General features: G+C 34.9%; 1 protein-coding gene across 1 annotated transcript in view; it reads left to right on the top strand.

Moving 5' to 3' along the window:
• Positions 1-14679, top strand: part of fam189a1 (family with sequence similarity 189 member A1) — a 132214-nt gene that overhangs the window by 57045 nt on the left and 60490 nt on the right.

Genomic DNA, 14679 nt, shown 5'->3' with positions numbered 1-14679 from the left:
TGGGATTTTCAATGCTCATTTTACCCATGCACAATATTAAAATTCAGATTAAGCCAATAATTACACCAATAATTACACTAAAAGTCAAAAGTTTTTTTTTCTTTTTGTTTTTTTAAGTTTTAAAAGAAGACTTGCCCAACAAGGTTGCATTTATTTGATCAAAAATACAGTTAAAACGCTAGTATTCCCTAGTAAAAGAGTAATAGATTTGAAATGCATTTATTTTATACTAAGTATAGTTCAAGTCTATTAACATATATTGCTTGGGATTTACTGATATAAAAATTGTAATTAAACTTTATTTGGAGATCTTTAAATAATATCGGTCTATAAATGCTAAATATTTGAAGTGTACCTAAAGTATACTTGCAATAGTTCCAATTTAGCAGAATCAAATATACTTAAGTATATACTTAGCTGGACTTCAGCACTACGTCCGCACAAAGTGCATTAAGTACAAAATTCGTTGTTCCAATTTAGCAGACGAGTTAAATATACCAGTTTAGTATACTAAAAGTACAGTTGCAGGTTATTTTTATTAAATACATAAAATGTAAATGTATTTGTATACTTAGCATGAAATAAATGGTATTTTAAATACATTTTAGTATATTTATTTTTCACTAGGGTTGTGATGAATTTTCTCTAATTTAATATATTTTATAATGCAGTTTATTGCTGTGGTGGTAAAGCTGAATTTTCAGCAGCCATTATGCATGTTTTCAGTGTCACATGATCCTTCAGAAATCATTTTAATATTTGTTAAAAGAGATTATATCCAAGATTATATCTCACAATTCTGATAAGAACAATCAATTTGTTCTCTCTTTACTCCTCGGCTCAGAATGTTCAGAATGCTCAGAGTTTATATACCTCATTTTTGGCTTTTGTTATAAGTTCGCTATTGTTGTAAGTTCAAACTAGGAGACATGAACTTGCATTTATGAGTGGAAAACGTCAAAATTGTCAGATAAAATAAGTAAATGTTACGTAAAATATTATACTGTAGGTTTAAATAGTATTTCATGCTGTAACTGTAGGGCTAATACAATATGTCTACTATGAAATGCATATGTGAATATTATGTAGAAATATTGTTGAAATCAAATTTATACTTTAATAGTAGAGTAGTCATAGCCGGTTTCATCCATAGTCTGTCCATTTAAACACCTGCATATAGCTTCAAATGGCGTCTTCGATAACATTATTCTATAAAAATGATTTGCATTCCAATTGTGACATCCAAAGGCACAATACCTTTTTTCTCTTATTCTGTGAATTTTACCCATTTCCCTCCACTTGTTACCAGTGTTTTTTATTATTTTAACAAAATAAGAGGGATCATGAAAGTTGCATGATTTCTTTTTTTATTTAGTACTGTCCTGAATAGACTATTTTACATTATATACAGATGTTTATATATACTTCACATGACAAAATAATAACTGAATTTATAAAAGTGATCCCATTCAAAAGTTTACATACCCTTGAAGTCATTTCCTGGATGATCCATGACTGTTCTTATATTTTGTGATAGTTATTTGACGCCTTTCCAACAGTGACTGTATGATTTTGAGAGCCATCTTTTCACACCGAGGACAACTCAGGGACTCGTGCAATGTTCGATCGGTGCAATAGGTGTTTGTGCAATTAAAGGTACACAGACCTTATCAGAGTTGGGTGAAAAAACAATGAACTGGCTATCGCTTTACTGAACTAGCCAAACATAAAACTCTTAAAGGGGAAAACACCCCACCACAGCCAATGAAGAGGAAACATAAACATTGTATGTGAATTCTGTCACATCTTTAAGTGCTGCCACAAACTATTACAAAGGTGAAAACATATACTGATGCTCAAGACGGCAACACAAGCATGATCAGGATAAATTGTCCTTATCTTGACTTCTGGGAAACGTGCAAGTATTTATAGCTTCTAAGATATAGTGCTGTACTAAATAAAAACATATGATCTTTAAACAAAATAAGATAAATTTAGGCATCACCATTATGTTCAAAAGTTTATAACCTCTCGCCAAAAAATGTGCGGGACCTGGAGGATTTTTTTGAAGAACAGCAGGCAGTTGAACTGGTTGTGAATATATATCGTTACCTTTGGGGACTCATAAACCATTTCTATGTTCAGTTTTATTCTCAAAGGCACAAAGCCTTTAGCGATTTGTTTCTTCCAATCATAACATACCGTTACCAGTACGTGACATGCACGTATATGTCAGACTCACAGAGGCTAATTTTCCTCTTTGCCCTCTGCCCTGTCTGAATTTTGCAGCGGATTTGTTCGGTTGTGTGATGCTAAGACATTATCACAGCGAGCACTATCAGGAAGGAGCTGGAGGGCTTCTGATTGCCTGTCATGTAGTGCTCTGTAGACAGTGTGAACGTCTGAGCTGAGCATGCACAGATCCAGCCTGGCAGTCAGTGGAATGGGAATGGGATGTAAAGTATATGCATTGGCTTTTGCTCTGTTCAGCCAGCCGTTCTGCTCATGCATAATTGCGGCAGGGATTGGGCACGCTGGCTGAATTTTTCATGCCTCTTGTTCTGTGGGATCGGCTGGCTCCGGAGGGAGCATTAACGGAGAATGTACAAGTTTACACATTGCAAAATGGGTGGGATGTTGTTAAATCCATACCCTGACACAAAATCACACACGTAAGACAAATGCATACACGTACAGACAATTGCTCTCAGCGGTTCACGCAATGGCAGTCAAAGCTCTGTAGTTAAAGGGATAGTTCAGCCAAAAATAATCCTTCTGTCGTCATTAACTCACCCACATGTTGTTATAAATGATTTTCTGTCCTCTATAGACCACAAAAGAAGACGTTAATCAGAGTGTTTACACTGCTGTTTTCCATTCAATGAAAGTGAATGGTGACCAAGGGCTGTCAAGCCCCAAAAAAACAAAAACAAAAAAACACACATAATAACGTAATATTTTTAAGTCATCATTTTCCCTTCTATTGTAGATCTTAAATGTGACCCTGGAACACAAAACCAGTCTTCAGCAGCACAGGTATATTTGTAGCAGTAGCCAAAAATACACTGTATGGGTCAAAATTATTGATTTTTCAAAAAATTATTGATTTTTCTACAAATAATTTTTTGTAAATTTCCCACTGTAAATATATCAAAACTTAAATTTTTATTAGTAATATGCATTGCTAAGAACTTCATTTGGACAACTTTAAAGGTGATTTTTCTCAATACTGATTTTTTTTTTTTTTTTTTGGCACCCTCAGATACCAGATTTTCAAAGTTGTATCTCAGACAAATTTTGTCCTGTCCTAACAAACCATACATCAATGGAAAGCTTGTTTATTCCAGCTTTTAGAGGATGTATAAATCTCAATTTAAAAAATGTCATTGACAGGTTCTCATTGTATAGAAACGTACAGCATGAGCAATATACTATAAACATCTCATTGGCACAAGATCACTTTTTATTGTATGTAAAAAGAAAGAGTCAAACAGGTTTGAAACTACATGAGGGGATAATAATGATAGAGGTTTATTTTTTGGTAAACTATCCCTTTAACTAAACTTAGCACAATTTTTCACCATTTCAATAGTACTGCCAACACTTGTATCGCTGAAGTGTTTACAAAGGGTTGGAGCGATGTTAACTCTGCTCAGATGTGATGCATTATATTACTTTGAACCATCTGAGATTTGGCAAAAACACTTAAGCTGAAAATATACCAGTGTTGATGGTTTTGCATGTTTTGCTGTTGTGCCGACTTGTTCTTCTAAGTCTGATTTATATGTTAGCTTATTTCAGCTTATTTCCTCTGGTGCCGTTTGTATTATTTGTATAGTGGTCACATAATGTCATATTTCTATTCATGTATGGAGATCAAGATCTCATTAGATGATTATCTTTCTCTCTCGCTATCTGTCTCTCACTCTGTCAGCGTCCTTTTCTCTCTTTCTCTGTATGATCCCCTTTATATCTCTGGCTCTCTCTCTCTTAGATGTATTACACAAGTCTAGATCAAAGAATGAGATGAGTTACAGCGTGAGATGTCTCTCTGTGGGATTCAGGTAAACACTGCATTTTGTGGCCGAGATGAAGTTCTGTGGTTCAGCAGCAGACCCCAGACTCCAGCACAAGGGAATGGACACCTGAGTAGTTTGTTGTGTATCTGCACAAATGATTTCCTCTGCGTGCATGGAGTCCTCTGGAAATCATCCTCAGAATTTCTCAAATGCCTTGCCTTTTGACTAAATTGCCTCTGCTGTTAATATACCAAAACACTTTGCACACATACGCTATCTTGCAGTCCAGGAAATGTAGAAGTGCTTTGAAGGACAGGTCTTGTAAAGGGATCAAGACTGGCTGACATCCAGAGGAATCCCTCCCAGCTGTAGCCTATTACAGCATCGAAAGCAAAGAAGTGTACAGGACTGACAAGTGTGCCATCCGGAGTGTTTTCTCTTGACTTCAGGGACTGTCATTGACCTGGCTCTGCAGATCTCAGGGGATCGCCGATCGGCCGGCGAATTCCACGGCAAGCGTCCCCATTCACATGGGCCAGCGATGATGATTGAGTTATCAATAGGGCTCTGTCCGTTCAGTCCTGTAACACAGGAAAACGTGGCACAGTTGAACGCTGTCAAGGTAGAGAAAGATTGATGAGGCTCTCCTCCTGCGTTTCTAGCGGAGGGGGGAATTAATCAGCCTTTAAAGGTGTCTGACAGAGAGGGAGGGAGCAGGTGAGTAGCCACATTAATTTATTGCAGAAATGAAAATGGCAGGAGAACACCGTATTCCCATTGACTTAGGTTTAATAAACAGTATGGCTGAACGGGACAGTAGCTAGCCAGACATTTCTCACACCTATGAAAAGATGACCTTGAATGAATAACAAGATGAATGAACTTGAAAGAACATTGATTGACATTCATTCTCATGCAGCCCTGTAGATGTAGTGCTATTGACAAGCCTGTTATCTGAAAGAGTATTTAAGATATAGAGGCATTACACCAGTATTTTGTTAAGAATAAACAGAGAAAAGCCAGCTAAAAAGCCATGAAAACAGCAAAGCAGCCCTTTAATGAATCTATGCTTTTCACAGATGTGTGACAGTAATGATCGCCATAAACTGTGGTTAAAGTGAACCCGGATCCCGGTTCATGAATTATTAAAGCTTGTTTGTGTCCTGTTCGTCTGAATTGATTTAGATTCATTTTGTGTGTTTGGAGGATAAGAATGACGCACTAGTGGGACTGAAAGCATGTAGAGAGGCCCAGCTCTGCTCCTCATCAATTATTAGTTTTCATTAGGGGTGTAAATATGTGCTTTTTCCTTAAATGTCTTGATGAATAGTGAAATTTGATCACAGTTAGATTAGATTTGATTCCATTAGTACGGTTTTTCAAAATATCCTGAACACACCAAAGTAATTTCATTTCAGGGCATTCCATTTCATTTCTGGGCATTCCATTTCATTTCCGGCATTCCATTTAATTTTATTTAATTTCATTTGATTTCATTTCATTTAGGGTCATTTCATTTTATTTCGGAACATTCCGTTTCATTTTGTTTCATTTCAGGTCATTTCATTTCTAGGGATTCCATTTCATTTCATTTCATTTCATTTAGGGGCATTTCATTTCATTTCTGGGCATTCCATGTCATTTTATTTCATTCCAGGGCTTTTCATTTCATTTTATTTTGGAGCATTCCATTTCATTTTATTTCGGGGCATTCCATTTCATTTTATTTCATTTCGGGGCATTTCATTTCTTTTCATTTCATTTCTGGGCATTCCATTTCATTTTATTTCATTTCAGGGTTTTTCATTTCATTTTATTTTGGGGCATTCCATTTCATTTCGGAGCATTCCATTTTATTTTATTTCATTTCAGGGCATTTCATTTAATTTTGGGGCATTTCATTTCATTCCATTTGTTTTAATTACATTTCATGGCATTTCATTTTATTTCATTTCGGGGCATTCCATTTAATTTCAGGGCACTTCAATTAATTTCATTTCGGGGAATTCCATTTCATTTCATTTTGGGGCATCCCATTTCATTTTATTTCATTTTGGGGCATCCCATTTCATTTTATTTCATTTTGGGGCATCCCATTTCATTTTATTTCATTTCATTTCAGTGCATTCCATTTCATTTTGTTTCATTTAACATCGGGGGCATTTCATTTCATTTTATTTAATTTCACTTCCTTTCAGGGCATTTCATTTCATTTCGGGGCATCCCATTTCATTTTATTTCATTTTGGGGCATTTCATTTCATTTCAGGGCATTTCATTTAATTTCATTTAGGGGCATCCCATTTCATTTTATTTCATTTCATTTCATTCCAGCCCGGGCATTCCATTTCATTTCATTTTATTTCGGGGCATTCATGAAGTAATGCTCTTAAAAAGCTGAATCACAGGGGTTTTGTGAAGAGTCAAAACTAATGTATAAATCATCCTTGTGCTTGCTAGTAAGAGAATATAAGCAGGTACATACAAATGTGCTTTAGAGAATTCAAAGCATGAATTTCCTAACGTAGGATTACAGGAAGTAATATATCCAGTCTTCTTTTGATGCAGTGCAGTATAAACTGATGTTTTCAAGAAGCCATGAAAAATCATGTGAAGCCAGTTATGTTTTATATGAGGTCAATGATATTGAATGTATGTATGTATATAGACCTATACACTGACTGCTGGGAGGAACATGGAACTTGCATGTTGTGAAATGCCTTTTCGTTGCTGTTTTTTCCATGTTCCTCTCCACTTTTGCATTCATTAACCTTTCCACTGACAGATTCCAGACACATACGTGCGTCTCTCCGAGTACCATGTGATTAATCTGATGCCTATGGGCCGCTCTGAGACTGCAATGATATTACTTTCGGAACGGCCTCCGTCGCTGTCAACTCCTCGTGACCCTTATGATATTTACCCTGCTCCACACATATGCTATACTCCTAAACAATCCTGTAATATTTCCCACAGTCTTTCTCAAGGGCACGCGCAGAGTTTTAGCGGCCTTCCTCCTGCTGGTCCAGTTGACTAGGTTGAAAATTGTTTGCTTTTTCTAACTGTTAATCTGGGTTCCTGTCTTTTGTTTGGAGAATTTTACCTGTCAGTGTGAGACTTGGGGATTCAATAACCTCTTTTATATTTCAGTCTGATATTGTTTCAGATGTTTTGAGAACCTAACCTGAGGTCCTGGATTAATATTTTATAGTGTTTGGGGTTGTTGTAAGGATGAGTTCTATGGAGCGCTGCCAGAGAGAGTGTGTTTTGTTTGCGTATATATCCCAGGAGTGCTGTGTTTCCTGGTAGAGTGAGTTTGTTCAGTTTCTGAGCTGCACTTTCTCAGGCTTCTCCACTCTCTTTCTGTCTGTCGGAGTATTGCTGGAGTTCAGGATTACATTATCCTGAGGGAGGAGTACGAGTGCCCTAAAGAGTATGCCATTATTGACTGTGTACAACAGTAGCTTTCTAACTATTGCAACATAACCCTAGAAATGTACTTTTTTTAAAAAAAGAATGTTATTCAAATTCATAACTAATTTGCATTACCAAATAAATCTTTCATGCTAAAACAGGCTGCATTTATTTAATAAAAATACAATAAAATCTATAGTATTATTAAATATTATTACACTTTAAAAGAATCGTTTACTATTTGCATATCAGCAGCCATTACTGCAGTCTTTCAGATGATAATTCAGACCTCATTCTAATATGCTGATTTGGTCCAAATTAAAATCATGTATTATCAGTGAAAACTGTTGTCTGTTGCTTTCTTTCTTACTTTATTGATTGATTGGTTGTGGAAACCATGATACATTTTATTTCAAGATTCTATTATGAACAGAAAGTTCAAAAGAGCTTTAGAATAGGGTACACTTATTCACTATTAATTATGGCTTTTCCCTCAATAAACTCCTAATTTGCTGCTTATTAATAGTTAGTAAGGTAGTTGTTAAGTTTAGGTATTGGGTAGGATTAGGTATGTAGAATAAGGTCATGTATAATAAGGCATTAATATATGCTTAATTAGTATTAATAAATGGCTAATATTCTAGTAATATGCATGCTAATAAGCAACTAGTTAAGAGACCGTAAAATAAAGTGTTACCAAATTTTTATATAAATATTTGTAACATTTATATATTACTGTCAATTTTGATCAAGTTAATGTGTCTTTGCAAAAAAACAAAACAAAAAAACTTTATTTTATTTTTTTAATATAGTTAAATATATATATATATATATATATATATATATATATTTAAATTTTGAATATTTTATTATAAATAAATTTATGTGATGATAAATGCAAAATGATTTGTGAATTGGATTACAAAACCTCCAAATATTACTATGGTGTATGTATTGAGTTTTAGGTTTTTTTTCTCGTATCTGTAAAAGGCCTATCATGGGACTTTTGAGGCTCTTGCAGCAGCATGATTTATCTCAACTATAGGAAAATTGATATGTAATACAAAATATAGTATTATGTGTAACTCACAAGCTTGCGCTCAAAGAGATTGCTGTTTGCCCAGTGCTGAAAACATATTGAGTGAACGTTGGTAAATAGGTGGTATAGTATTTGGGTATTCTGTTAAGTTTTTTTTTTTTTTTTTTTTTTTTTTCACCCAGCAATTCAGATTCACTGCTTTACATTGTTTTACATTTTACTCTAATGTCTTTCTCAGTACTGTTCTGTAGTTTAAACAATGATGTTTTACCACAGTTCTGGGCTTAATGGAAAGCAGCAGTGCTGGAATCTGCCAACATATTTCCTGTTCTTTGTTTATTCCTCTTAACCAGGAATTAAGTGCCTCTCTTTTTCCACCCCATTCAAACAAGTGCCACACGTGATCATAAGAGTGTCAAGTGAAACAATTTAGTTGTTTCTTTTTTTCTGCTTCAGAGGGAGCATTTGAATATCTCTGTGTGCCCAGTGCAGATTTGTCCTCGTCTCCAAGGCAACCCTGCGGCAGGAAGTCAAGAGCATTCATAATGTAGAGTCCAGCTGGAGGCAAGAGCTTATTGGGCTTTAGCGTATCTTCGCCTCTCTATCGGTCAAGCTGGCAGCTGGGATTCAGAAGCAGCTGAAAAATGCCTCAAAATTGTGATTGTGAGATAAATGCTCTGAGCATCGTCTATCGCGCTAGCGTGTGAAGCTTCGTCATGGTTGGTTTAGCACAGGAGCACCTCAGGGGCCTTTTAGGACGCAGTGACCAGTGGAAGGACAGGGGATAATGTGGAGAGGTGAGGAGGGTGTGATAACCAGGCCAAGTGAAGGATCTGACCTGAGCCTCCATTAACGTTGATGTTAGAATGAGATTCTCTTATCACACTTTGAAAGCAGTGTGAATGTATGAACATTTACCATGGCCTTCTATTGTAATGGTGTTAATCCGGCACCTGGTGCTAATTTCTTTAACCCTTTCACACCTACGATCACACCATTGTGATCATTCTTTGCTGGTCCCTGAAGCGTACGATCACACCGGTGTGATTTGAACGTTCAGCGCATCACGTGATCAACTGCTGAATTCAAATCTGCTTTGGCACTTTGGCTGGCGCTGAGCCAGATCAGACTTGTCATATTATCGCAACTATTCCGTGTTTTCAACCATATAATGCTTATTTTAGGTTCCAGACATTTAAATACACATAAATCCTAGTAAAGCGATGCATTTATAGTTAGCAAAATACACGCCAATGTCTATGGAAGCGGCAATAATGACCCTTACAAAGGTTACCTGACAACGTTTTATTGATATCATATACACATTGTGTAGGTAACTATAAAGTTTACTCTGCTCTTCTCCAAGCTCAGGAGAGGATGAATTTGCATTTTGTAAATCCCACAGCTCGGATTCAGCGCGAACTAACATGGCGGCGCCCATCACTAGGCATAGATCAACTAACACGCTCATAATGAAAGTGTTTAAACCTCCAAATACATTTACTTGCACATATTTCAGAATCGGAATATCCGATATTTCATAATACAGTGAGCACGTTTGTGAATATTAATGACAAAAAGGGGAAAACGATGTAAAAGTGATACATGTGTCATACAGCGCTATTGTGTCACGTGACAAACATGACGCGTCGCCATGGAAACAATAAGGCTATACGTTCTAAATAATGGATATATTTTTTTTAGAATATTTTAAACTCACGTGTGATTATATGACAAACACTGTTTAACTGGCAGTATTCCTCCACTTTTCACTGAGATTGCAAGATGCGGGCTGAGGTGCATCTAAGCTCTAAGGTGACTAAGTTGAAACACTGCGACAGTAGGTTGTCCAGATGAAGTCCAAAGGGATTTACCCTTTCAGCCAATGCAAGAGAAGTTGGTCAATCCGTATCTGTGATTTCTTGAATATTGCAGCTTTACATTGACACTAATTTATTCAAGTCCCTCAAAAAGGCTGGTCGTCCATGTAAGACAAATGAATGAGAAGAAAGCACAATGCAGAGATCCTCAGTAGGGAATTGGTTCAACACTGCAGCTGGAATTGCTTGCCAGTTCAACGCTGAATGGGGTATATATACAGTTGAGGTCAAAAGTTTACATACACCTTGCAGAATCTGCAAAATGTTCATTATTTTACCAAAATAAGAGGGATCATAAAAAAGGCATGTTATTTTTATTTCGTACTGACCTGAATAAGATATTTCACATTAAAGACGTTTACATATAGGCCACAAGAGAAAATAATAGTTGAATTTATAAAACTGAGCCTGTACTATAGTTTACATACACTTGATTCTTTATTCTGTGTTGTTACCTGAATGATCCACAGCTGTTTTTTTAGTGATAGTTCATGAGCCCCTTGTTCTTAATAGTTTAACTTCCTGCTGTTCTTTATAAAAATCCTTCAGGTCCCACAAGTTCTTTGGTTTTCCCTTTCCAACAATGACTGTATGATTTTGAGATCCATCTTTTCACACTGAGGACAACTGAGGGACTCATATGCAACTATTACAGAAGGTTCAAACACTCACTGATGCTCCAGAAGGAAACACGATGCATTAAGAGCCAGGGGTGTAAACTTTTGAACACAATGAAGATGTGTTGTACATTTTTATTATTTTGCCTAAATAATTTTTTTTTTCATTTAGTACTGCCCTTCAGAAGCTACAGTAGTAACTTACATGTTTCTGGGAAGACAAAATAAAGTAAATTTACCCCTCAAATTCAAAAAGTCCCCCCCCGCCCTCCATTGTGTTTCCTTCTGGAGCATCAGTGAGTGTTTGAACCTTCCGCAATAGTTGCATATGAGTCCCTCAGTTGTCTTCAGTGTGAAAATATGTGTCTCAAAATCAAAAGAGTCATTGTTGAAAAAGGGTTCAAATACACAAAAATGCTGAAAAACCAAAGAATTTGAGCAACCTGAAGGATTTTTCTGAAGAAAGGCAGATTTAACTTCAGAACAAACAAGGGACTCATGAACAATTATCACTGAAAAACAACGAACAAACAAACAAACAAAAAATTGGGGTAACAACACAGTATTAAGAATCAAGCGTATATAAACTTTTGAATGGGGTAATTTTTATAAATTCAACTATTATTTTCTCTTGTGGACTATATGTAAACTTCTTTTATGTGAAATATCTTATTCAGGTCAGTACTAAATAAAAAAATAACATGCATTTTGTATGATCCCTCTTATTTTGGTAAACATTTAAACATTTAGCGGACTGCAAGGTGTATGTAAATTTTTGACCTCAACTGAATATATATATGCAAGCAATTCCAGCTGCAGTGTTGAACCAATTCCCTATGAAGATTCTCTGCATTGTGGATATTAGTATCTAAGGTGTAAATATTAATACCTAAATTTACATAGTACCTAAATAGTACAGATCTTTTGAAAGGGTAATGCCCCAGATGAGAATGTACTCAAAATGATTCTTTGTGACAATTTCCAAATTGTCAACTGTCCCAAAATTTACTTTTTTTTTTTTTTTTTATCAGTCTTGTACACTACAATGAAACTGTTTAAAAATTTTCGTATTTGGAACCGTCCTAAAACACTATTTATATTATATGTGGGGCTCCAGATACTTGTCACTGACTTAAAACTGTGATACTCAAAAACCTTAAAGCAGCTGTTTTTGTATCCATCGCTGATATGGGATATCTGTTTTATTGTAGCATTCTGAATAGCAGCATTTTTGCAGCCCCCTCTCAGTTCAGTCTTTTGCAGCATTGTTGTAATTCTCACCTCTTTATAGATACAAGACAGATGAGGAGGCGAGTATGTATTTCCTGAATTATTTAAGACATCTGACTCACAATGGGGTCCAATTTTGATCATTTAACAGTCAATTACCCCGGATCTTACCACTGTGTATGAGTAAAAAGCACATCGCTGGCATTCTGCTCTGCTTCAATCACAGTCTTCCCCCGTCTTTTACAGCCGGCAGCTGTCTTCCTGTCTCTGTAACGTGTGGTTTCCGGAAGCCCTGACACTAGTCTTAAATGCCTATTTTAATCAGCTAATTACTAGTAAAATGAGGTAATTAGCAGTTTGAGCCAGCAGTACAGATGCCAGTCACAGAGGCCTCTCTCTCCCCCAGCTGCCATGGCTGCGGGAAGAACCTCTCGGACACGTGGGGAGGAGTTCGGCTGGAAGATTGACAGGTGAATAGTGCTGGGTGTTTCCTGTTGGAATTGAAGTGTAATCTGTGTTTCACTGTTCTCATTAGATTTATTGTGTCATAACTCCAGGACTTTTGGCTAGCTGTGCCTGTGGGTAGTGTATTAGACCTGTCTCAGTGTGGCGGCACAGTAGGGTGGCCTTGTTCTGCAGTCAAGCAAAGTGTCTGTAAGCTAAGCTGCATTCATTAGCTTTTGTTTGCTTCAGCTCCCATATAAAACAGGAAACCTCAGACCTTGGACTTTAGACCGCTTGGCTATTTATTAAATCTAATATGCTTATTAAATGGCTGAAAATGGATCCCTTTTAAGAGACAGATGAAATTGCACTAGCATTGATTTAATTATTGTTCTTTGTGTTTTTCCCTGAAGGTGGAGGGTTACATCTGGTGTTTTCTTTCAGTCAAAGAACAAAGCTTGGATGTTTTGTTTTTTTTTGATTAACAAATGACATTGTCACTGAGAGGCATGTGTGTCTGATTGTCTACAGAGAACAGCAGTGATGGCTGCAGTAAATGAGTGTGTCAGCTGTATTTACAGTACAGCGGTGTAACCTCGGTCCTCCTCTCTGGTTCTGGTGTCTCAGGAGAGCCCCGGACCAGATGGGACTCACCGCAGCCGTGAATCTTCCAACCGCAGAATCTTACTTCAGATTCATTACGATCTCAATCGGTTTTATGGTCTACTACAGCAAACACACACACTTAAAGCTTTTGAACATTTTCAAACTTCTGCCATTTTGCTAACCACACCCTTGGTTTAACACAAGATGTTTATCAACTAATGTCAGCAAACTTGGATGCACAAAATGATTTAGAGCCAGAGAGTCTTTCTAAATGTCTAAAACATGTCTTCCATTATTTTATGTATTTTAAATGTATTTTTTTATTTTATTTTTTAGTTATTTTTAAAATTGCTTTGAAACAATTTGTTGAAAAATACTAAAAGCTAACAAACTAAGTCTTTCCAAATGACTAAAACGTATCCCTTTTATTTTATTTTATTTTATTTTATTTTTAATTGATTTAAAACAATTAGTTAAAAAATGTAAACTAAAAGCTAACAAACTAAAAGTCTCATCAAATGAGTAAAACATCTTGCCCAGTATTTAATTTTATTTAATTTAATTATGTATTTTAAATTTATTTTTTATTTTATTATTATTTTTTTTATTTATATAAAATGCTTTGAAAAAAAATTGTTGAAAAATAAAACTAAAAGTTAACAAATTAAGTCTTTCCAAATGACTAGAACATGTCTCCCATTTTATTTTATTTTATTTTGTTTTATTTTATTTTATATATATATATATATATATATATATATATTTTTTTTTTTTTTTTTTTTTGTTATTTTTAAAATTGCTTTTAAACAATTTGTTAAAACATGTTTCCCATTTATTTTATTTTATGTTTTATTTATTTTTTAATTGCTTATTTGCTTTTAAATTGCTTTTAAAGCAATTTAAAATGCATTTTAAAAATAAAACTAACAAACTAAGTCTTTCCAAATTACTAAAACATGTCTCCCTTTTATTATTTTATTTTATTTCTTATTTTATTTTATTTTATTGTTTTAATTTTTTTAAATTGATTTGAAACAATTTGTTAAAAAATATAAACTAAAAGCTAACAAACTAAAAGTCTTATCACATGAATAAAACATGTCTCCCATTATTTTATTTTATTTTTTTATTTATTAATTTATTATTATTAATTTGTTATAAATAAAACTGACAAACTAAAAGTCTTTCCAAATGACTAAAACATGTCTCCCATTTATTTTATTTTATTGTTTTATTTTTTACTTGATTTGAAACTATTTTATTTTATTTTATTGTTTGAATTTTTTTAATTGATATGAAACAATGTTTAAAAGTTACACCTAAAAGCTAACACACCAAAAGTCTTTTCAAATGAGTAAAAAATGTCTCCCTTTAATTTAGTTTAATTTTATTTTATTTATCATTTTATTTATAATATGAAATAAATATAAT

This window comes from Labeo rohita, chromosome 7 (genome assembly GCF_022985175.1).
Source record: "Labeo rohita strain BAU-BD-2019 chromosome 7, IGBB_LRoh.1.0, whole genome shotgun sequence".
Taxonomy (NCBI): Eukaryota; Metazoa; Chordata; class Actinopteri; order Cypriniformes; family Cyprinidae; genus Labeo; species Labeo rohita.
The sequence above is the reverse complement of the archived record's forward strand: the minus strand, read 5'-3'. Positions and strand labels throughout refer to the sequence as shown.